The 24,026-nt window shown below is 32.1% G+C and overlaps 1 protein-coding gene across 3 annotated transcripts in view; it reads left to right on the top strand.

Annotated features, from left to right (window-relative positions):
• Positions 1 to 11,446: 11,446 nt before the first annotated feature.
• LOC106665054 overlaps positions 11,447 to 24,026 on the top strand; it is a 44,770-nt gene continuing 32,190 nt past the window's right edge. The window contains exon 1 of one of the 3 annotated variants that reach the window (XM_014391218.2): positions 11,447 to 11,550. The gene's annotated coding sequence lies outside the window, so the exon portion shown is untranslated. The remainder of the gene's footprint in view (positions 11,551 to 24,026) is intronic. The other 2 variants (XM_024225865.1, XM_014391217.2) reach the window with 2 other exon arrangements.

Here is a 24,026-nt window from a genome sequence, read left to right as displayed (position 1 = left end):
TATATGAATAATAGTTCAACTCCAATGACATGTTATCAGGATATGAACAATTATCAATAACTTATAATGCACAACCACCATAAAAAATTAACTAACGTAAACAACAAAATTTGCAAGAACACAAAATTATATGTACAAATTCATTAGATGTTGAACTCACTCAACACGAACGGCCTAATTCGCATAGGTTGTGGCACAAAGTTGATATACACTGCACAACCATTTACGTAAAGATGTGAATTCAGTAGAGAGAGAGAGAGAGAGAGAGAGAGAGAGAGAGAGAGAGAGAGANGTGTGTGTGTGTGTGTGTGTGTGTGTGTGTGAGAGAGAGAGAGAGTGTGAGGGGGGGGGAGTGAGAGGCAGATAGAAAGAAAATGTAAGGAGCATAGACCATCAGTAAATATTTGCTTTTTTTCCAGTTAATAAATAAATGAATAAACATCAATTCAATTTTGTATAAATTCTATGTAATAAATATTCTTAATCCGTCATAAATTGCTTAAACTTGTTCTTTCTATATGTTGATGAAAACTAAGCAAATATCTGTCCGAAATATATATAAACACAATTTTCTTGAAGCATTTTTAAGTTTCGCTAAGACTGAATTTGAACAAAAAGAAAGATAATGATTCTTCAACCGTTTGAGTAAATTTAACACATTTAACACCAAAAATATTTTAAAATTTGTTTTTTGAGACTAAAATAAATAAAAATATACTTAACTAATGTAGGCATTTTGAATAAACGTGTTTCTTTGTGTAGTGCTAATAAAGATGGTAGGTTTAGAAATAGAGCTTTTTTCTTGGTGTTTATATTACAAATGATTTAGATAGATGTATCTTCATTGTTTTTTCTATATAAGTTTTAAAGCTTCTGGCAGTTTTCAAGTTGTTGGCAGCACTAGAAGGGTCAGTTTGTCTAAGAGTGCCTTGGTGATAAATCTTCGCTGGAAAAGCAGGTGGCCAAACAAATGAATGATCGGGTGGAGTGTACAGCCCGGCCTGGAAAGATAGGTCTCCATTGATCGGGAGACACCCGGAAGTGCTCCCCTGACCTAGTTTGTCGACTGTACGCTGGAATCGTCCACCCCAATTGGAAAACTATTAGCGGAAAAAGCGCGGTTTTGAATTTTTCAAAACAAGCACCATTTCCAAGGCGAAACGGACAAGAAAACGTTGCATTTTCGACGGAACTTGTGAACCTGCAGAAGTTGGGTCGTTCAACTCGGAAAAAATGAGAAAAGAACCGCCGATTAATTAACAGTCACGATTTCACCAAATGGACAAACAAGAAAAAAAATCTGATTGAAAACCTTTAAAACATTGTTTCTATTGTTAAACAGACTTTCTACGTAATAAGTGTATAAACAAATTAATTACTAATGAAGAGTTGAGAGTGCCCTTGTGGGTTCCTGGAGGAGTATAGAAGTGTTTGTAAGCGGTGTAATTTCATGAATTTTCAAGCACTGTCTCTAGCATTAACTGACTTTATATACCTTTAATTTTAAGTCTTCAAGAGAAAAGAAAAAAGCGAAATTGTTTAACGATACCAATTTACTAATTTTAACAAACTTTTAGGACAAGGCTGAAGTCAACATAACAAACTAAGATAATATTTGTTTAATAATTAAAAATATTTTTTTATAGAAAATAAGAAATTAAAATTTAGAGTAGTAACCGTATGAAGAGAAATATTGATAAATATATGAGAAACTATATGTAAGAAAACTCAAACAAATCTCCTAAAAAGTGGAGTGAACATAAATCATTTTTAAATCTTTGGAAAATTGTGTGGTGATTTGTGACCTTTTTTTTGTATAATTAATATACACCATTTTTGAACAAAATAATTATTACACGGTTAAATTCATGTACAACACTTATTTTCTCTTGTTATATTTTTATTTTTGCACTGCACAAGAATTTATACAGTTTATTGTGTTGTTTTGGTGTATGAGGCAAGCAGAATTTCGTAGTTTATATCTTCTCCTAAGATGCTACTTCTTTCTTCTTTGTATCTTTTGCATCTCATTATGATGTGCTGAAGATCTTCCACGGAACCACACATTTGGCATTGAAGTGACTCCTTTTTTCCTATCATCTTATTGAGATAGTTGCCACACATTCGTCAGCATTCTATTTATGGTCGTGTGGTCGTGGTCTGCGCCCTGTCGTAGTAATCTCCACGGTACCAAGGCTCTCGTTCTACTAAGGGGAAAATCCCCTTAAAAAATTTGTCTGCTCCTGCGGATGAATATGCCAATTGCCATCATTGAGAAGAGTCAAATGTAGAGATCTGTTTACGTCTTTTTTTGGTACCTCGTATGGCCAATGTGAGTCCAGACTCCGTTGCTTTTTTGGCTAATTTGTCGGCTATTTTATTATCTTTTATCCCCACTTGCGCTTGTATCCACACAATTGAAACTTCCAGCCCATCCGACGTATTTCTTGGATACACTGGAGAATTCTCATTACTAAATGCTCCGTGATAAAAGCCTTCTCATTCTCTTTTAGTTTTCCCCACTACGCTATTACTATCTGAGCAGACCACCGTGTGCCTAATTTGTTTCTGTTTCGCATATTCTAGTGCCTTTAATATTGCGACCAATTCTGCAGAGTTCATTGAAAGATTTTCTGGCAGTCGACCGTTAGTGACCGTTAGTCTATGATTATTCGGAAATCGTGAATTGCGGTCTGGTGTGACGTAGGTTTCAGAAAAATATTTTCTTCATCGTGGCACAACCCTCACCAAGATTGGCAAACCCACTGCAGTTGCAGAAGGCCAGACTCAGAGTACGGACTGTTAACCGGTCACTGGCATCTGAGAGACACTTGGGCATATCGCCGATGATCCCATTTGCAGATTATGTAATGAGGAGGAAGAAACAGCCACCCATATCACTTTCGGATGCGAATCAACATAACCTAGCATACATACAAAACCTCGGGAATGACATTTTAGCAATGACACTCAGTACCTAATACTTCTGAGAATAAGGAATAAATCGATTGCACTGACCTAGGGAAATAACAAGGTAAAATAAGCCAGAAGGCTGTAGTGCCTGGGGAGCACAAACCCCGCTTCCTAGTATCCATCATCATCGCCAACAGCATAACAATAGTTAACCTTTAGTTTGTTATTAATTTATTACAGTTGTTTAATAAGGATAGTCGAATTTTATTTGCTATTTTGTAGGTTGGGTTCGAATCCCGGCGTAGACCTTGAAATTTTAATTGTTAATAATTTGGAAACAAGTATTGTAAAATGGTTCTGAATCCCCGTCCGCTATGCCCTACGGGCAGATTGACGTTAAGTCCTGTATATATCTATTAAGGATAGTAAAATCCGTCAAAAATTGCAAACCAAATTGTGAAAAACCTCGTTACGAATTCATTATGAACGAAGTTATCCCGAAAATGAACTATTTCGACTATTTATAGAGATTTTTATCTTAAATGCCCAAAATCGGCAATGGTGATGACAGGGCGTCTGACTAAGCCGATTAAATTATGCAAAGTGTGCACGAGTCACCGTGATACTCCGTTTTCCCAGTGTGACTGTTTTGGCGGTTTGTGAATTAAAGATCGTTTTTACGCCCAGTCGGTGGTTTTCAAAAAATCATTGAACTGTAGATGTGTTTATTTTCTTTAAAGGTTCAGTGACTTTTATTGAATTTCCTTTCAAAAATCACAACACGCATAGCGAACGCTGAATAAAATACATTTGATTATGGATTTTGGAATAAAGTTATTGAACGTTATCGATATATTTTTATATTTTCTAACATGTATTTTTTTATTTTAATTTTTCAGAATTCAATTTTATTTCATTCACTTCCGTGAAAATGTAACTAGCGTACATTTTACCAAAATGTAAGCTGTTTCTCACTTTGATTTGCAGGCTACTTTTATAAAACTTTTGTGAGCTCTTACATAAAATTCATTTAAATTTGAAGACTAAAAGGGCTGGTACTATATAATTTTGTAGCAATATAATAAGAAATAACTTCCACATCTATTTATAACTAATATTTAGTGTAATAGGGGCGAAAGAAGAAAACATTTTCATATGACCCAAAATTGAAGTATGTAATTGTTTTAAAAAGAATACAAATAAATTAGGTAGCTTTGTCAAATTCACAATGCGTATAAAATAATTTTTTTAATCCGATTAAGATTTGAAAATTCTAAATTCATAAATAAATTCTTCCCATAATATGCTTGGGATTAATATTAACAGCATACTTAATTTATTTGCAATACTAATATTTATTGTGCTTTTAATGATAGTAATATTTAAAAAACAATAGATTTATAAAGTTAAATTCTTGGTTTTTGTGGTACTGTTACAAAACATTAATCGTAAACAAGTAGGAAATGAAATACAGCGAGAATATGCAAACCAGAACGTTTCTGTGTCTGAACATGCTCAGAATGTTTTCAAAACCATCAAATCTTCCACAATTTTATGAAGCAATAATTGGCAATCATGCTAGAAACTTAGAGATGAAAACAAGAAGAAGTAAAGATAAATAATTGTTTTACATAGGCAAGGTTAACGACAATCAATTAATAATTAAATTTAATTTGACAATAAGACTGAAGTATCAATGTACGGTCGTAAACCATACAACCGGAATCGACCCTTTTTTGATCATATTTACCATAAAATTTTTATAATATTGAAACTTTAGAAATATTCGTTTGTAACAGTTAATCAATTCGAAAAAATGTCCTGTTGGCAAAATGTTTCAAATTTTGCAGTGTTGAAATACATATGTTTTTTTTAAATATATACGGATAAATAATTTAAATGAAAGACGTCTTGGAAAAATAACATCAAAACCGTAGTGTTTTCAACCTTGAAGCACCGAGAAATTTTATTTTTCCGTTTTTCGTGGTATTGCTACGATCCGTCTCTTGTGACTAGTACTATAAAACTTTACGATATACTGTCGTTTTGAATGATGAAATCTGTAATCATTTTTTTATTGTTGTAATTAACATACTACAGAGGAAAATAATGAAAAACAGTCGAATATGATATGGGTAAAATACAATCCTACGCAGAAAACTGTCATGGACTAGATTTAGAAATTAACTTTCAGGAAGAATTTTTAATAAGTAATGTAGGATATTTAATAATTTCAAACATAGTACATTCAAAAAATCTCTAAAATCTTCCTCAGATGCAATATTTTTTAATCGATAATTTTATTAGTTACGTTAAAAGTATTTGCGGACATTCTGTAATAAATTTTATGCAAAACATTGAATGGTTTTCACTCTATGAGCGTTGGTAATAAATTATTTCCAATTTACGTGATGTGACTTGTGCTTGATACTATAGAAATGATCATACACTTTCAAGTTTTTTATTGAAATTAAAGAAACATTCCAGCTCATGGACAAGTTTTATACAGCCTCTTTCACGAAGAACTGTGCTCTTATAAACTTCACAAAGTATTTCAATAGCATGATTTATCAAGGATGTTAAAAATGAAAACTTAAGATTTGAAAATTTTCCAAAGATCCAATAGAAGATAGCGAAATGTCGAAACGAGTCTGGCAGACCAAAATAAGTGGAAACGAACAAATTAGACTTTATGATACTTTTCTAAAGTTCAACTTGTTTTTGGACATTTATGATTTTTGATCCAACTTATGAACAAGTTCTGTACTCTATAGGAAGGATTGTGCAGTTTTTCAATATATCATGAAATCACTATTCGTACATAGGATTTTGAGAGAATGTCAACTTCATTGGTTTTCATGAATTCAGATATCCTCCTAATTTCATATTTTGAATGATTGTTTATACACAGCGGCGTGGAACCGCAGTGTCCACAGATCACGGCGGCCCTCTGCGAACGTGGAATGAAGGGGAATTGGGTCAGAAAACAGTCCATTCATGCGCGCTGCAACCCGTTATTGATTCACCAGGCAGCCATTGAAGAAGTCGTCCAATCCTCTGCCTCGATTTCCTTTCATTCACCAAACCTTCTTCACCACAAACAGCCTGTAAGTCTTATGTTCCATACAATGTAATACGAATATGAGCCGCGGTGAAATTTCACGTCAATTTATTTATCCTTCCCGTTTATTGTACGGCAGTGTATGAATTATATTTCCACATGGCCATTCCTTTAAACAACGCTGCGTCATTATTGCCGTAGAGTCCAGCGCTATTGAAAACACTGAGCTGTATCTGAAATGAGCAAGGTATGCGGGTTGTCAAACAGGTTAATCGACCAGGATCACCCCGGTCCGCCTATTCTCGCTGTTTTGGCTCGATTACATTTTCGCCGTCATCAATGAAGCGAGAAACACCATTGTCAAAATAGCAGCAGGACCGATACTGTTGACTATAACTATCTATTTCCACTTTAAGATTTTAATAACTATGTACCAAACTATTGTATTTAATAAAATTTTAAACATTTTACAGTATAAAGTATAAAAAAATGAACTCACATAATACATTATTTTATCGAATAACCGTAACATAATTTGCAAATAATCCCATAAAATCAAATGTTATACCCATCGATGTTTTTTTTCTCTTCATTTTCCCCATAATCATTAACCAATTACATATTTATATATTAATTTTACATTTATACATTTATTAAAACATGACTTTTACGACAACAAAGTAAAATTTAAATAAACCGTACTGCTTTTTTATGTATTCATTATTGTATTAAAAGTGTACACCATTATTGATCATTGAAAGAAATCAATTAAAAGCCTGCACTATGAAAAACTGTACCCGTGGGCGAAAAATAAATTAAATAATTAACAAAACGGCTTTTCTAATAAATTATTCATTGACCACAATATTGTGAAGTATATTGATTATATGTATATATAAAAGTTTCATCTTGTTTTTATATACATTTTACAATAAATTAATATATTATTAACGATTTTTTGTATATATATTTTTTATAAATAAAAATATATACTGAGCTGTCGTTTTACTCTTTAGCAAGTTTACATTTGTGGAGTAACAAAGATTCCTGTCCGGTAAGTAATTTAATATAAAATACATCGTTTCGACGACGCATCGTCGTTAAAACATTTGTCTGGAAAAATATCAGGCGTCGTTAGTACAAAGAAGCCCAACCCCTCGTTGAACAAATTATAATTAGATCATTGTTATGGACTGCATTCCTCCAGAGCGGTTACTGCTGTCCGTGACAGGTTCTCCGTCGACCTCTTGAAGAAATACCATCATGGACTATAGCATCTTGGCAAAACTGTGGTTGTTGTCAGGACACACAGGTCTGGACAGTAACGAAAAGGCGTATAAAACGGCTAAGGTCGGGACGTCCCTCCCATCCGGCCCTCTGATGCTAAAAATGCAATAAAAAATATGATTAAAAGAAGGTGGCATCGTCGGTGGGCCGGACGGCAAAGAAGTTTTCGCGTATCAAGAACGCTATTGACGGGTGGCCTTCAGAGTATCTGGCTCGTAGAAGAGTCATCTCACCCGATTAAAAATAGGTTGATACATGGACACACCTTTGGGCCAAACCCTGCGTATATGTCCGGCATGTAGAGAAAGGTTGCTCGATGTTCCTTAGTTCCATACAAAGAGCGCTTAGGAATGTCACATGATATGAGAATTATTGAGTACCCCAACGACCCTCAATTAGGTTTGTTATATATTAGGTGAATAAGGTAATGGAGGAAAATCGAGTACTCCATCACCCTAACTGAGTGAATGGTTTGTAAATAAGAAAGAATGCTTTTAAGAATGAATGAGTGTGAATGGGTTTGGATTTGAATGCGCTGTGTGCTGAATTGTATGTGTAAAGGGCGATGTGCAATATCATGTACTCTACTACTATAACTGAGTGAATGGTATGTAAATAAATATTTAAGAGTAAGTGCGAGTGTGAAGATTTTGGAATTGGTATGGCGCTGGGGCTGAAATGACCTAGCTGTTAACAACACCCGGACCCAATCTCGGTGGTTGGACGGACAAGATCGAGGTCTGACCTCGGACTGCCAACACCCGGGTGATTCCGAGGCAAGCCGGTCATTTATTGTAAATTACTAAAAGTAGAATTGCCAGTAGACCGCGAAAAGTACTAGGCTCAAATCTGTACATACATGTGTACATTCTTACATGTACACATATGTGCGGATTTGAGTTTATATAAATCCAAATCGAAAATTATTGTAATGATTGATATAAAAATGATTGATGTTCATTCTCTCTGTCATGGTCCAGGATATTCAGGAAAGATCAAACGTGTTTGTAAAATCGGAAATCATGCAATGTTGGCGTGTGCGCTAATACCGAGACATCACTGCGATGAGATTATATTTTATGGCTTTTCAAGTTGGTTCAAACGTCTGTTTCAAATCAAGAGAGTAGGAGCTTAACCTGATGACGGTTTATTACATAAACTGTTGTAATAATTTACGATGTTCAGATCGGACAATAAGTTTTGTTACGATCGTCATCGCGCTTGGAATAAATGTGAGAAATGTCAATGACGTTTCGACCGCCGTCCGTAAAGGAAGAATGAGATCATGATCATTCTTGTATAATTCTAAAGCAAATGGAAAAAAGGTAAATATTTATTTTTATTTTCCCCCAGCCTAATCATTCTGTTTACATGCGAAGAGTACATATTTCGAGTTTTGTCAGTGAAATAAAACCAGGGTTGATAATGTAAAGCGTATTTTCTGTCTGGATAAATCGTCAAAAGTCTAAAGCCTCTTATTGTTATATTTTATATTGTTTATACATAAAAAAGCGTAAGGTTAAATATGCCATAACAATTAAGAAAACAACATAATTAAATTTCACGTGTAAAAGAAAGTTTTTAATCTCGCCGACCCCAGGCGTGATATATCCTTGCATGAAACAGCCATCGCATGTTTGCACACGTTGTTAACAACAATATAATGATTTAATGGCCATATGGCCCAGACATTTTCCAAACGTTACACTTTCCATGAGATTAATTGTTAATAATTATTTTCTTACAAGGTCTACTAAGCCTCGACATGTTAAATCCCGTTTTAATAAAATGTAACAAATAGACAGAAGGGTTTTTAACTATGAGATGGTAATAAATGTTTTTGAAGCTAGTTTAAGAATTGGCATTGTTTTTGCATCTAAAAAAAATAATTAGGTAATTAGGTGATTAAATTACCTCTATTTCTTAAACTGCATTAATATTTGGTTCATTTTTCATTCTTATTCAATTACGCTTTAAAAAATCAATTGCAGTTACAACTTTTAATGAATATAATTGAATAAATATTTACAAGATATTTTTAAACTATTATTTTTATTAACCACATTTACCCCTATTTATTTTTGAGCACGAATCTCATTACATAACTAATAATTGTTTTCTGGTAAGGAAAAAATAACAGCATAATAATGTCAAGTAAGGGAAATCCGCCGATTGTAACCAGATAGAGGACAGCACGTCAAATTCGTTTCAGAAAATTACTGTACTTCTCCTTTCAAGGTTGGTGGGATTGTTTCCTTTGTCACTAGACACTTTCAACGTCTAGTTGGTATCAAATTCATAGTTAATTAGCTATAAAAATAAATTCATAAAGCTAATGGTATGTTCATATAAAAGGTGGAAATGGTAAAACGTAAAAAACAATTTTCACGGTTGTGGTTCTCTATCCTATTTTGAATGTTCCTCTAACTACCTATCTGTATACCTATTTATCTATATTTCTTTATTAATATCTCTTTCTCTCTCTCTCTCTCTCTCTCTCTCTCTCTCTCTCTCGCCCCTCTTTCTTACATTTTGTAGTTATCATATCAAATTGACTCGGAACCTGTCACACTGTGTGTTTTTTATCGATCTGTTTTTCGTTCATCACTACCGTTCCTCTTCCGTTCATCATTCTTTCCTCTCTCTCCGATATTTCAATCGTGTTGTTATTTTTTTTCCTAAGTCTATAACTCTGTTTCTTATATTTGTAGTTTTGCATACTTTTTAATCTTTTGATCTTTTCCACTTTTAGTCAAAATCTCTTTCGCTTACTATTTATTAATCTTTCTGTCATTTACCTACTTTCTATCTCACTGATTATATTTACCTGCCTATTTATTGACACTGTGTTTGCATTAACTACATGTCGCTAACTCTGTCTTTTTTTAATGTTTATTTTTTTATTATGTTTGTTTTTTAATATTTGACAGTCCTTTTCACTCAATTTTCATTAACTCAATTTCTCTCTCTCTCTCTCTCTCTCTCTCTCTCTCTCTCTCTCTCTTCTTCTTCTTCTTCTTCTTCTTCTTCTTCTTCTTTTTAAATTTATTCGTTGATAGCTTTTGTCATTTTATGTATTAATTTATATTTAGCTAGGTATGTATATTTCTCTTTCTATCACTCTCTCTCTCTCTCTCTCTCTCTCTCTCTCTCTCTCTCTCTCTCTCTATCTCTCTCTCTCTCTCATTCACCCACATACCCTTCTCACTCAAATCGTATTCTTTTTATAGTACACAGCTTCTTTTCTTCATTTACGGCTGTTGGTTCCAATTTCCTTTTGAATTTTATTATTTTTACAGGAAGAAACGGATACTAACATCTTTTGTTAGTTTTAACATATCGAAATCTTTAAGATTTTTAAGCGTATTTTGGTGTGGAGTATCTAAATGGATGTGCTTACTGCTAATCGAATGGGAGTTGTTTAAAAACACTGTAAGAGCAAAATAGATTACAGATTTTGAGGGAACTGTTTTCCATGTTAGATATATCGACCACTTTTTTACTCACGAACACTGGATGAAGGTATGATCTCGAAGAAAAAAAGCAAATTCAGTTGTGACTGCCACTGTTGCAGTCCTTGGCAATGTTAGGACTAAACCGGTCTTTAAGGAAATTTGAGATCGCCTCCCCTTTCATCTACGAGGTTATTTGACTCTCGGGGTGCCGGTGTTTTTGAAAAAAAAAAAAAAAAATTTATTCGTACGTCGGGTTCGAATGCAGGACTGCTGGTTGAACTGTGCGGCCATCTACGCCCCTGTAAAATATTTAAATACGTCTGTAGATGTATATAATGATAAAATAGGCCGAAAGCTTGGCAGTAACAAATGATTTTGCTTTTTTCTTCAAGAACATACCTTGATCCAGAGTGTTCGTGATTTTGTTATTGCATACAGGGATTTACCAAGCTAGAGCGTTTATATTAGGCATTGATTTCATATCACAGGGAAAAGAATTAGAAGAATAAAACATTCTAATAAAACCAAGAGGCAATTAATTGGAAACAAAAGTCGACGGCTCCTATTTTTCCACCCTCCGCGATCTCTATTTACTATAGGGGAAGACAACCCCCCTTCTTGACACCTCGTGCCCCTGCTTTTCCACTTTTCCATCTGCTTTCTCGTGCAGTTCCGACCGAAAGTGCACGAACCCCCACCATTCAAATCCAGTCGGCTCTCGATGCCATTCAGATTCAGTACGAGGGAGCACCTCTGACAGTCATCGATCTCGGGAGCGGAAACGCCGTGCACACGTCATGTGCAACCGGAAGCGAATTCATCGTCGTTGACAAAGTAAGTGCATTCAACGAGTATGGCAAAGCTGAAAACGACAAGGAGAAATTTTTCAGTTGCTAAGTGATCTTCGTATGAAATTTTCTCTGACAATTACCAAAACAAGGATAATTACCAAAACTAAATTGGAATCATAAAGTAATAATAAGCAATGAATAGGGTAAACAGTAACCACTTAAACCAAAAACATTTATGGAGAGTACTTTCCTTTAAAATGTCTGTCTTAAGAACAAAATCTCAAAAACTAACCGTCGAAAAACGTTAAAACTATAAAAGATATATATTACATACATACAAAGGAATACATTTTCATTTATAGAAGTATTTGGGTAAAGAGTGATTTTTTTAATAATTCCCATAGATTGTACAATCGTATGAGAAATAGGAAAGATCAGTAGATAATAGAAAAATAGTGAGACGTAATAGTTGATGGCTTCAAACTTGTAGAACACGTATTTTTCTATATAAACACAATTAATAAGATATTGTTAAAAATAGTATAAATAAACGAAAACAACACTTGTCCGGAAATTCCCCTTGACTCGGTTTAGTGTTTGTTTACAACCGGAAGAAGTAAACATTGCAGTATGCCACTTGGCGCTAGTGTTTTACGGATTAACTCGTTCGAAAGTGAAATAAATACGCCGATGATGAAACAATTTTAAATTGTGAAATTTCAATGTTTTGCTGCGAAACGAAAAAAAATTGTCGAGAAATGGCCTGTAATTGTACAAAAAGATAATTTTAGAGGTCTCGTTAATTCTTCACTATTTTTACGAAATAACTTAGTTATATATTTTATATTAAAACAAACTGTATGGTTAATTTTACGTTGTGAACAACTGAATGAACACACCAAGGGTTCAAATTCCACAAGATACACTTAATTTTATCTACATACCTTCAGTAATATTAAATAATAATTGTCCAATTTACGACTTGTTCAGTCAAACAATGATTTTTCAAAATTAAGATTGGATAATTGATACTAATTATTAATAGTAAAAATTATTTAAAATTGTATAATTAATTGAGTAATTATAAAATGAAGAATAAGTTGATAAAAATAATCAAAAAGTTAGTAAAAATTATTAATCTATTTTCCGGCTTTTTAATAATTATGAGAAAATAACGTCCTAATAACCTTTAGGTTCTCCTGAAATCTTTTGTATTAATTTAAAATAAACAAAAATATATAATGGTAGTATATTCTCATGTTTTTGTAAATTCGTTAGAACATGTGATTTGGATGTTTTGAACGATTCATTACTCACTGTTTATAAATACGAGTCTCAAAAGGAAAGTGGTGGGATAGGATGTTTTGGAATTTTACATGGATATCAGAAAGAGGTTCCTAGGGATTGCCAAAAATTAGTGATTATTCAAAATTTATCTATCAGGGTGTCAATGACTGTCAGAAAGGAAGTGGTGAACAGAAAGAGGTTCCTAGGCATTGCCAAAAATTAGATATTATTCAAAATTTATCTAGCTGGGTGTCATGACTGTCAGAAAGAAAATGGCAGACAGAAAGCTTCACTATTTTCCAACTAAACTAGGTGGACTAGATCAGACACAATTGATGTAGAATGATAGAAGTATGTATTTTATCCAAAACTGAATTTCTTTATAAGTTCATAAATTTCATTTATACACAGATCTAGATTTGAAACAAGATTTTCCAATATGAATCTTTATTTCTCAGAAAGATTAACTAGAAAACTCAGAGAACATCAGTAGCAGTTAATAAGGTAACTATGGAATTCTAAGCAATAGTTATATTAAAAATCAGTATTTTTTGATTAGAAAAAACTCAATAGAATCAAAAACATTGCTATCAGTAAAAAACAGCGTTAATCATTAGATTTTAACAATGTATGACATTTAGTAATGTAGATCTTGTTGAATGGAATGTGGATTCCAAGGAAAATGGATATTCTTAATAAATCTATTCTCTATTAGAAATAACCCAAAAGATTAATAAATATAAGTAGACATCTGAAACTATTTAGTAGGCAGTCAATTTAACGTTTTCTAGTTGATGTAGTAGGACAAATAAAAGGTTCTGTGTATTTGAAAAGAAATTAATTTCGTAATTAATTCATTTACATATTTATTAGACCAAGGAACATGATATAGATAAGATTATAAATAGTGTATTTCTTCTGAACACTCATATATGAATAATCAGCAGGTTTTTGAAGTTTTGAAATAAGTTATTCAAATTTTATTATTTTTTACAACTGTATTTGTTAAGGTGACTGCAAACAAGCAATAAAACTCAAAGAGCATATGATTTTCAAAGTTTTCAAAGCATAATGATTAAAATAATTAGAACCACAGACATTTTACAAATCTGCTGTGCTGGAAAATATCAAATCAGAAGATATTTGATGATATCTAGATAATTTGGTACATTGAAAAGGTTGGGCAAAAATTTTAAAGAATGAAAAAAAATATTTTCAGAATGCCCTTAAAAATTAGGAAATAAGAAAAAAGATTTTAATAGTATTGATCAGATGTAGTATAATAGTGCATTTTACCAGGATCTAGGGATTTATTTAAATATAGAAGGGATTGTTTAATTTATTTAGCACAAAAGCCATTGAGATGGAGTAGGACATAATGAAGTTTCTTAATATTGTGTAGAAAAGAAGAAATATATTAATTTTTTCATATTTCTTTATCGGGATTGAAAAAAATGGTAAGAAAGTTTTCAAGTCTTTCAAAAATAAAATTATTTCCAATAAGCAGACATTCTCAAATAATATTGAATATGGTTATCCGAAGTTAAAGCATTTATTTACCATAAATATCAGAAATACTGAAAAATTATAGTTTTTATAGCATAATTGTCAGGAAGTGAAAATTTCGAGTAATAGAACTTTGACAAGTCCTTATCTTTTAATTTAAATTTAGTAGTGAATGGAAATGTCTAGTAAATTTCACCACAAAAACATATATTATTGATCAAGAAGTTTATTAGTAATAAGTACAAGTAAAAGTACGATAAAAAGTACAGTTTTCAACACATATTGAGTGTTTGCTAATAAAGTAAGTGAAATACAGATAGTAGTAGTCCTTCCAATGTCAGCAGCTCCAAAAAGTGAATCAGTTTTCAGAGTTATGTTGAAGAGACTCAAAATTCAGAAATTTAATTGTCTGAAGTAAGAAAAATACCAGCAAAGACAAATATAAAAGAATTTTGATGGTATATGTTGGGCAAACCATATTTAAAATAAATCAAGTTCAGATCACAGATTTTGTGCATATAATGAAATCATCCTAACAAAATTCAGTCAAAAGTTCAGTTTTGATCTTATAATAATGGTATAAGTTAACTTTTTCAGACAATGAGATCCAGTTTTGGGAAATGTAGGAAACAGTATGAGATAGACTATTGTTTGGTCAATAATGACAATCTTTAGAGATTTGAAATAAAGTTAATGATTCTTAATAAATCTGTCCAGATAGAAAAGTTATTACATCAGAAAGAAGTTATAGTAGTATAAAAATTCTGCAAAAATATCAATATCATTCAAATATGTATTTTGTTTTTGTTTTTCACAAAGCTGAGTATCTTCAAAAGTTTTAATATAATAATTGCAACATCTTTTGATATTTGGCGAGCAAATTTAGACCATTTATATTGGGCAAACAATATTTTTAAAAAACTATTTTCATACCACGGATTTTCTCCCAGTATGAAAACATTTTAACATAAATAGCTAATTTAATGGTAAATATTTTTGAAAACATTTTATATCTCAATGAACAGTTATTTTTTGGTATTATATTAGTCATAGTCAACTTGTGCACAAAACACTCAGTCTTTGGAAGTATAGGGAAAATTATGGGTTTGACTACTAGCCCAATAAAATAACTGTTTTCAAGGTTGTCAAAAAAATGTTAAACACCATTGTGAGTTTATAGTTTGAATGTAAAATGAAGTACATCAGACCAAAATTTTAGAAATAGAAAGATTTTGCAGAAAATATCAGTAAGGAACATCTACATTTTCCACATGCCTAAAATCTTGGAGAGATTAAATTTATTAATTACATTATTTGATATTTTTAATACTTTGACCGTACAAGTTTGGAAAACAACATAAAAAAGAAAATCCTATTAAAACCACACATTATCTGTCAAGTAATGTAAATTTCAAAATTTAAAGTTTTAGTTTAAACATAACTCAATGCACAGTTCCATTTTGAGATTATAGTAAAGTTTTAGTTAATTTTGCAGGCAATGCTATCCAATTTTGGCATATTAGGGGACACAATGGGCTAGACTATATTGGATCTTATTACTTGGTATTCTAATAATATTTCCAAAAGTTTTAGTAAGTTTTCCTTGATATTAGGAGTATTTTATAAAATAAAACACGTACTTGGACAAAAAATACAAAATAAAGCAGTTGAAAAGAAATAGTAAACGTCAGAACGTTTCTCGGCAAGATACGTTTTAAATTCCATTATATCAATTCCGTCCCACGAATCGTTCAAATAGTTTTAATAAATGCTCAACCCTAGAATTAATTTGGCTATTTACACCGATATCCGTTTACCATCAAGGAATATCGAAGCGGAATGTCGCAAGTACGAGCATAACCTCTAACCCACATAGCAGTCTTGGACTTCTAGGATTGAGAATTACCCGGATGATTTTATACAACGATAATTTTAATCCATCTGGTATGTAACTAGGAGATCAAGAGTAATCGATAAGAATCATTAAACGCCAGTTAGATATAAAGCTATAAAAGTCACATTTTGAGTGAATAATGATAGAAATTCACTTAAAACGAACTTTCTTATAAAAGATATTATCAGTGAAAACTTTAAAAGCAATATTTATGGCAAAATGTACAAATTGTTTGTAGCTAATGTAATATAAAGTATCGAGATTGAGGCTAAAACACCTTTTATGCTATGAAGGAAAGAAATGTACTAACAAATGTAAGTGTAGATGAGGATCAAGAAATATCACAGTCAATAATAATATAGTTTGATTAAGAAAGATAGATTGGAAAAAAATGAAAAACATTCTCATAATTTCCGAAAGGCCAATTTTCCTCTTTTGAAATCTGCTTCCGTTCGTTTGAGACCCAAGTTGAATAATCGTGTAAATAAAGGTGCATTTTGGCTTTCCGAGGCAACGGATGTTTATTCGTGGTAGCAATGTCAAAATATTTTTATCTTTTTTCACCTTTCTCTACAATCTGATCGTTAGGAAAGCGTCTAATTTTGAGGACTATGTTTGTTAATTCTTTTTATCTTATATGGTCGTTTGTACAGCGAAATTTGCTTCTTGGCATGCCAAAAAAACATTGCGGATCGATTTTCAAAAATGTGGAAGCCCACAAGAATTTAAATCAATATTAATATCCTTTTACAACATGCCACTTTATAACATACAAAAATAAGGATGTTCATAATAACTAATAAAATAATATCAATCACAAGAAAGATAGCACTTCAACCAAACGAAAACTGCTTTCAATTGCATACGTTAGCTTCTGTGGGGAAAAATAAAACAAAAATTATAATAAACGTCGTTAAGAAAACGTCTTGACAATATAACAGGCACGTTTATTGAATTTGACGAAATTGCATGCTCAACACAAAATGTAAACCTAGTACTTGTATAGAAGAAGAACTTAAATGTCCATGTTTTTCCCCTTTTTTCAAAGTTTATGAACCTTAATGCAAGGTAGTATATTCTAACAGATAAATCTGACTATTCATACATAACATGTTATGACATTTTATGTTATAATGAATTTTATTGAATTTTACAAAATTGCACGCTTAAAACAAAATGAAAACCTAGTACATACAGAAAAATAACTTAAAATGTCCAAGTTGATAGGCGTTTTTTCAATGTACATCACTCTTTATGATAAAGTAGTAAATTCTAACAGATAAATTTGACTTTTCATACATAATATGTTATGATATTTTATGTTATAATGAATTTTATTGAATTTCACAAAATTGCATGCTTAACACAAAATGAAAACCTAGTACATACAGAAAAATAACTTAAATACCCAAATTGATAGGCTTTTTTTCAAAATACATCACTCTTTATGATAAAGTAATAAATTCTAACAGGTAAATTCCACTACAATTCATCAACATAACATGTTATGACATTGATAAAATGAAAATACTTCGTATTTAACTGTTCAAAAACAATAATACATACATAAAATCTAATTGGACAGGTATTAGACATTGTAGTTGGTTCCATTTTCAATGTTTTATTAATTATATAAAAAAATATTTTAGTTGAAAGTCCTTTGATTTGGGGATTGTAAAGGCAAAACACATTAGAATGTAGATTTTTGCTAGTATAGATAAAACATTTCGAGCGATTAAGTACACATATTTTTAAACTTAGAAAAAAATGTATATAAAAGTGTAAAATATGTTGAACAAACATTACACTTTATGCACTGAAAATCTTACTGGTTTTCTGCCTTGAAATGTTTGTTCACGGACCTTGTTTTGTGGATACTATCAGTAAAATAATAACCTATTTTTCTTGTAGGCTAAAAATGATATTCTGAAATACTCATAAATTATTTTTACAGTTTTTTTTTTGCCAAAACCCTTACTAGATAGAAGAAAGTGTACAAGAAGCGTTTTTAAAACTGTCATTTTTCAAATGAATTTATAATAATCTTCTTTTGAGGTTTTTGTTTATTACAAGTTGATTGATATTGTCTGAATGTTTGGTTGGATTTTGTTAACCCATGAAATTCAAACATTTATTTAAAAAAAGTCACTGTTTTGTAGAATTCTCGGTTAATACTGTAAACTGCTGCATTACTGTAACAAAAGTAGTATTGTGTGATTTATTAATGAGGTCTGCTGGGTAATCGACCTACAGTTTGATTGTTTCCAATCATTGTGGTCTGTCAGAGCGTTTTGGCATTTGGCAATCCTCTGGTGGTCATTTAGGGGTATAAACAGGCTGAGACACCGTCACCTACCCACCAACGAGGATGGCGAAAAGCCGAAACCTGTCTGACAGAAAGCTAAAGCTGTCGGAACTGCAGGATTGACAGAATTACAACCCTTCGTATTTAACTATTTAAAAACGAGGTTACATAAAAATGAAATGCTCAAAAAACTTTATTGTTTAGTGCTTGTAACACAAATAAGAAAAGGCAATGGTTTACAAATTAATACATGTATTATGAAATAACTTTAGAAGTTCAAATACCTCAGAAGTACTTAAATAAAACTTAAATATTCTTAATAAAGTATGTAGACTTAAGAGTGGTCTTTCTTTGTATTTAAAGTTTCTGTTCATTCAATCTGTTACCATCAATTATCAACATTTATTAAGCATATTTTTATTTTATTTATTTATTTGTTGGCATTTCAGTCTCTTGCATAAATGTATCTTGTCCAAATTTCATTTCTTTGAAAGCTCTTTAAAAACGTGAGTTTTGTTACAGTAAATTAATATGTAAAATGTACCGAATTTTTCCGGACCATTTGTTAACAGTACAAGGTATAATTTAATTACTAAATTCGAATTGAGCTTGACCATCCTTGAAAAGAGTCTTATTTTAAGCCTCTATTTTTGATGCAACGGCAATCTTACCATGTGCCTTGAAGTCCGTGGGCAAGATATTTGGACAGTCTTTGTCCAGTGACCCACTTCGCCCTTTGATGTTTTTCAGCTTGCGTTTTGTTGCACTCACAATCAGTTAGACTTTCGATGCCAAATTAACAGAAGTCCGGGTGGACAAAATGGATAGTACGCAAGGGGGAAATATGTTCTCTTCGTTAAAGGGATTGTTTTTGTTTAAAAAGCTGCATCAGCGTACCATAAAGGAAACAGCACTTAAAAACGTGCAGGCCTTGCTTATTATTCTATTTTCAAAGTTATGCCAGGCCCTTCTTTGTAAATTTGCTTAACGTGGGGTAAATAACGTTGAATATTAATAAATATGCGCGATCGTTCGTGCTCGCAGACAAACACAAACATCCAAAGAAAGATAGAGAGAATTAGTGAGTGAGAGAAAGATAGATAGATAGAGATAGAGAGAGAGAGAGAATTAGTGAGGGAGATAGATAGATAGTTATACATATATGGAGAGAGGAGAGAGAGAGAGAGAGAGAGAGAGAGAGAGAGAGAGAGAGAGAGAGAGACAGAGAGAGAGAGAGGGAGAGAGAATTAGTGAGTGAGATAGTTAGATAGATAGTTATATACATATACAGAGGGAGGAGAGAGAAAGTGTGTGTGTGAGAGAGAGATAATTAGTGAAGGAGATAGATAGTTATACATATATGGAGAGAGGAGAGAGAGAGAGAGAGAAAGAGAGAGAGAGAGAGAGAGAGAGTGAGAGAGAATTAGTGAGTGAGATAGATAGATAGTTATACACATATGGAGAGAGAGAGGAGAGAGAGAGAGTGTGTGTGGGTGAGAGAGAGAGAGGGAGATATTGTGGTAAAGTGTAAGTGTGAAAAGGACTGGCAAATATACAAACAGTAGAAAGAGAACAGAAGAAAGAATCAAAACATACCTAATAAAAAAAAGAGAGTTAGCGACAAGTAGACTAATAGAGATAGTTAATACAGACATACTGTCAATAAATAGGGAGACACCTATGTAAGCAGATAGATTAAATGTAAGTAAATAACAGATGGACTAATTAATCGTGAGCGACCGAGATTTTGACTAAAGTGGAAAAGATAAAAAAAGGAATAGTTTTGGAAAAATATAAATATAAGAAAGAGTTATAGTCTAAGGTTGGATAAACCGATTGAAACATATATGAAGAGACAAAAGAACGAATGACAGAAGAGGGATAGGAGGAAATAACGAAAAACAGAACGATGAAAAAAGACATAATACATTAATTAATAGATTGTAAGACATAGTAGGGGGAAAGGTTCCGAGTCAGATTGAGTGATTGATTGATATCGCTTTATTTACATAATCTCTCAAGATTTGGTCTCGAGGACCACTCTTACATCTAGTAGTAGTCAGAGAGAGAGAATTGAACTGAACAATTTATTTACAAAAGCTAATTTTATTTATTTATGAGAGAGAGATAGAGAGAGAGAAAGAGAGAGAGAGAGAGAGAGAGAGAGTGCGTGGTAGAGAGTGGGTGTTAGAGAAAGAGTGAATGGAAGAGAGATAGTAATAAGTGTTTTTTAAGTATTGAAGATATTAGCCAATGTCTATAAGACAAGGACACAAAAAAAATGTTATGGTCAAACATATCAGGAAAATAATCATATTTTCAAAACTTATTGTTAAAAATATTTATTATGTTTTCCTCTTGAGGTATGGGCGGCAATGAACTTCTAGATTGGTCCATTCCAATAAGTATGGTCTATCTACACTCCATGTTTTGGTCTCTAGTTTTGGCTTTTCAGTGATTAGATTAATGTTGACAAAACTAACTACCAAAATGATTTCAATTGTATTCCAAACTGATTTAAGATGTGAGATGTAGATGCACAAAAAAAGTAATAGAGTTATGGCTTTAGTTTATAATTAAAATGGAGTGAGCATATCGATATAATAGTTGAAAGAGGTAGCTCTACACACCAACTGTTTTTGAAATTATCAGGATTTCAAGCAATGCTCATCGTCTGACTGAACGAAATCTTCAAATACGTTTTTCAACCCAGATTCTAGGTAGTCAAGAGTGTCAGAATACAACTTTACCAAAAGCATTCGTATCATTGTACCATTACTAATTTTAATAGAAAATCGATGACTACTGGAAAGAACGTAGAAGAAGATGTATACAATTTACTAAAGTTTGAGTTTGAGATTGTAATATGAATTAGATTCGTCGTTGAATTCGTGTTTAAAAGAGCATGACCGGATTCTCAAGGTTGACAACAAGAAGTCAATGTTTTCTCCACTTCCGTTCAAGCAAAAAGTGTCAATTACTTGAGACACCGGGAGACCCCCCTCTGCCGTCACATCAAGAGACGTCTCCATTTCATTGCCTACTTTTGTCAGCGCAAAACAAAAGTCTTAATCGCGGTGAAAAATGTATAGGCTTAAAGTTGCAAAGCTTTGGCAGAGAGAGGACGAGAGTCCGATACGGCTTATCAAAACAGTTATGAATCTTTCGTTAAGTCGGGTCAGACCACCGGCGACCCGGACGTCCCTTCCCACGGCACCGAATCAAAAACGCCTTCGATTCAAAAGAAAGAATATTTGCGGACTTCGATTGATTTTCCCACGGCCTCTTCTCTAAACTTAAAGAATCCTACGCAGTTGCTATTTCTGGTAAATCAATGTTTGTACGCAGGTTTACCCAAAATAGCTACATCCTGAGCACGTCCGACTGGTTACGCAAAGGTTTTGATCATGCGGACGAAAAAATGCTTGGATTTCATTTGACTGATTCAATGAAAACCTCCGGGGGAGTTTATCTCAGATCCCATTCTATTTTCCTCCATTCAGTTTTGTACCGAGGAAGAAAACTTTATGCAATTTCTTTTTCGCCTCATGAAAATGGAAGCCGAGAGATAAGTTCGAATACACAGTTTAGATAACAAGAAGAAACGCTCTTGTCGCTCTGAGATTCGAGGTTTTATAAATAACGTTAAACATTGCGTAAGAGTTTGAAGTGAAATGATCAAAAACAAGGATAACTTTTTTTAGAATGGAAATAATCAAAATTTGCCTCTTTTCCAAGAAAATACAAATTACAGCTTTTGCCAGATTTGCTATTTGAATCTTGTTAATTTCTTAACTTATATAAATGAAATAGAGAGTTAAGTAAGACAAAACGTATGCAGCGATATTTTTCATATTGCCAAAAAACTTGTAACAAAAACTTGCCTACGGAGCTTTATTTTGTTGGTCTGCTGGGACCCGTCTAGCAACAGCAATAAAACACCTTAACATTGCTGAAACAAGAGATAAATAAATCTTAAAAATATTTTACATAAAAACGTAATAGGACAGATAGGAAGGAAACAAGATGGTATATAAGTATACATTTTTGAAATAAATTTTTAATTATTTTTAATAATTCCAGTCATTTCGCAACAGCTGTATATTACGCAATAAACGTTCATCGTAACAAGAAAAATAATAAAGTGAATAAAATAGCATTCTACTAAAACAATATTATCTTAATACAAAAATGTTAAATCAATACTACTTGGATTAATAATGAAACTTAGGTTATAATTCATATTTATTACCTAGTCATTTATCTCTCAGCTTAACATCTTTACTCTATCAACAATTTATCAATCTATCATAAATTTACAAATTTATTCCTTTCTCTGTACGCCCAGTGGTAGCCTCCTCTAAGCAGCTTCAAGGGAAATGCATTAGTTGATTTAAATACTTTGCCTACACCATTTTACTTCGAATTAACATGATATTTATTGTGGAAAATTGAATTTTTATCCATTTTAACACTAGGAAACATTTTGGAACACTTTACCTGCTAAAAATGAAAAGTTAAAAATTGCACACCGCAAATGCACACTTTTAATTTAGTTTTAAACAATGCTATAATGTGAATGGTTTTAAACCAACCTTGGTTTGAGCAACTATAGAGTAAAATATAATAAACGTTCGAACTTTTTTTTTTGAGATTCAATTGCAATGTATTAATCGAAAATTGTCCTTCTGTCCAACCTAATATGATTACTGGTCAATATTTATTCAATATCTAATTCATTGTGCACAAATGTGACACTTCTTCTCAAATTGGAATTTATTGTTTGTAGTAAAATTGTAATTTGGTCGTTACGGATCATTCTGCCTATATAGGCAAACCAAAATGGTAGGTAACGACAAAATTCCGACTTTTCGTATAGCCATACGAAGAAATGAGTTAAGTTCATAAAGTCCTGAATCATAATATTAGTGTATCCTTTCCAATTATATTTAAACATCTGTTTCAAAACAACTAATTTTGTATTTTGGCTTTGGATAAATGAATAATTGGTGCTATCGGAATGTTTAAAACTCCGATTTGTTATTTTAAGCAAGTGTTTCGTTAATTACTCAAATTCTTTATTATAGGATAATGTATTCCATTTTTTTGTCTAAATTAAAGCCTTCATTGGTCTCGAAATTTAATTCAAAAACTACTTTTTTAACACTGGATTAAGCCTTTGCTTATGCACGTTTTTTTGGCCGTTGTGGATCAATTTTTTTTTATAATTCTCACTGTTCGTTTGTATTGAATTTATAATTTTCAAGGATTAGGTTAAAACTGAAAGTTAAATTCTGAGAATATATTAGTTATATGGCAATTTCATACAAAAAGAAAAAGTTCATCAAATAAAATTATCATTTCATCATTATTATTTCAGTTTTATTTATGAACCGAATACATTGATGGACAAAATAAACTCACCACCCTCAAATTTTAATGTATTTACGTTGTCATATTTTGCATACCAAAAATAGGTTTGGTTGTAAAAATAAGACATTTAAAAAGAAAATCTTTACTACCTAAT

The sequence above is a fragment of the Cimex lectularius genome, unplaced genomic scaffold (genome assembly GCF_000648675.2).
Source record: "Cimex lectularius strain Harlan isolate CLEC.00 unplaced genomic scaffold, Clec_2.1 scaffold32, whole genome shotgun sequence".
Classification (NCBI taxonomy): Eukaryota; Metazoa; Arthropoda; class Insecta; order Hemiptera; family Cimicidae; genus Cimex; species Cimex lectularius.
This window is presented reverse-complemented; position numbering and strand designations above follow the sequence as displayed.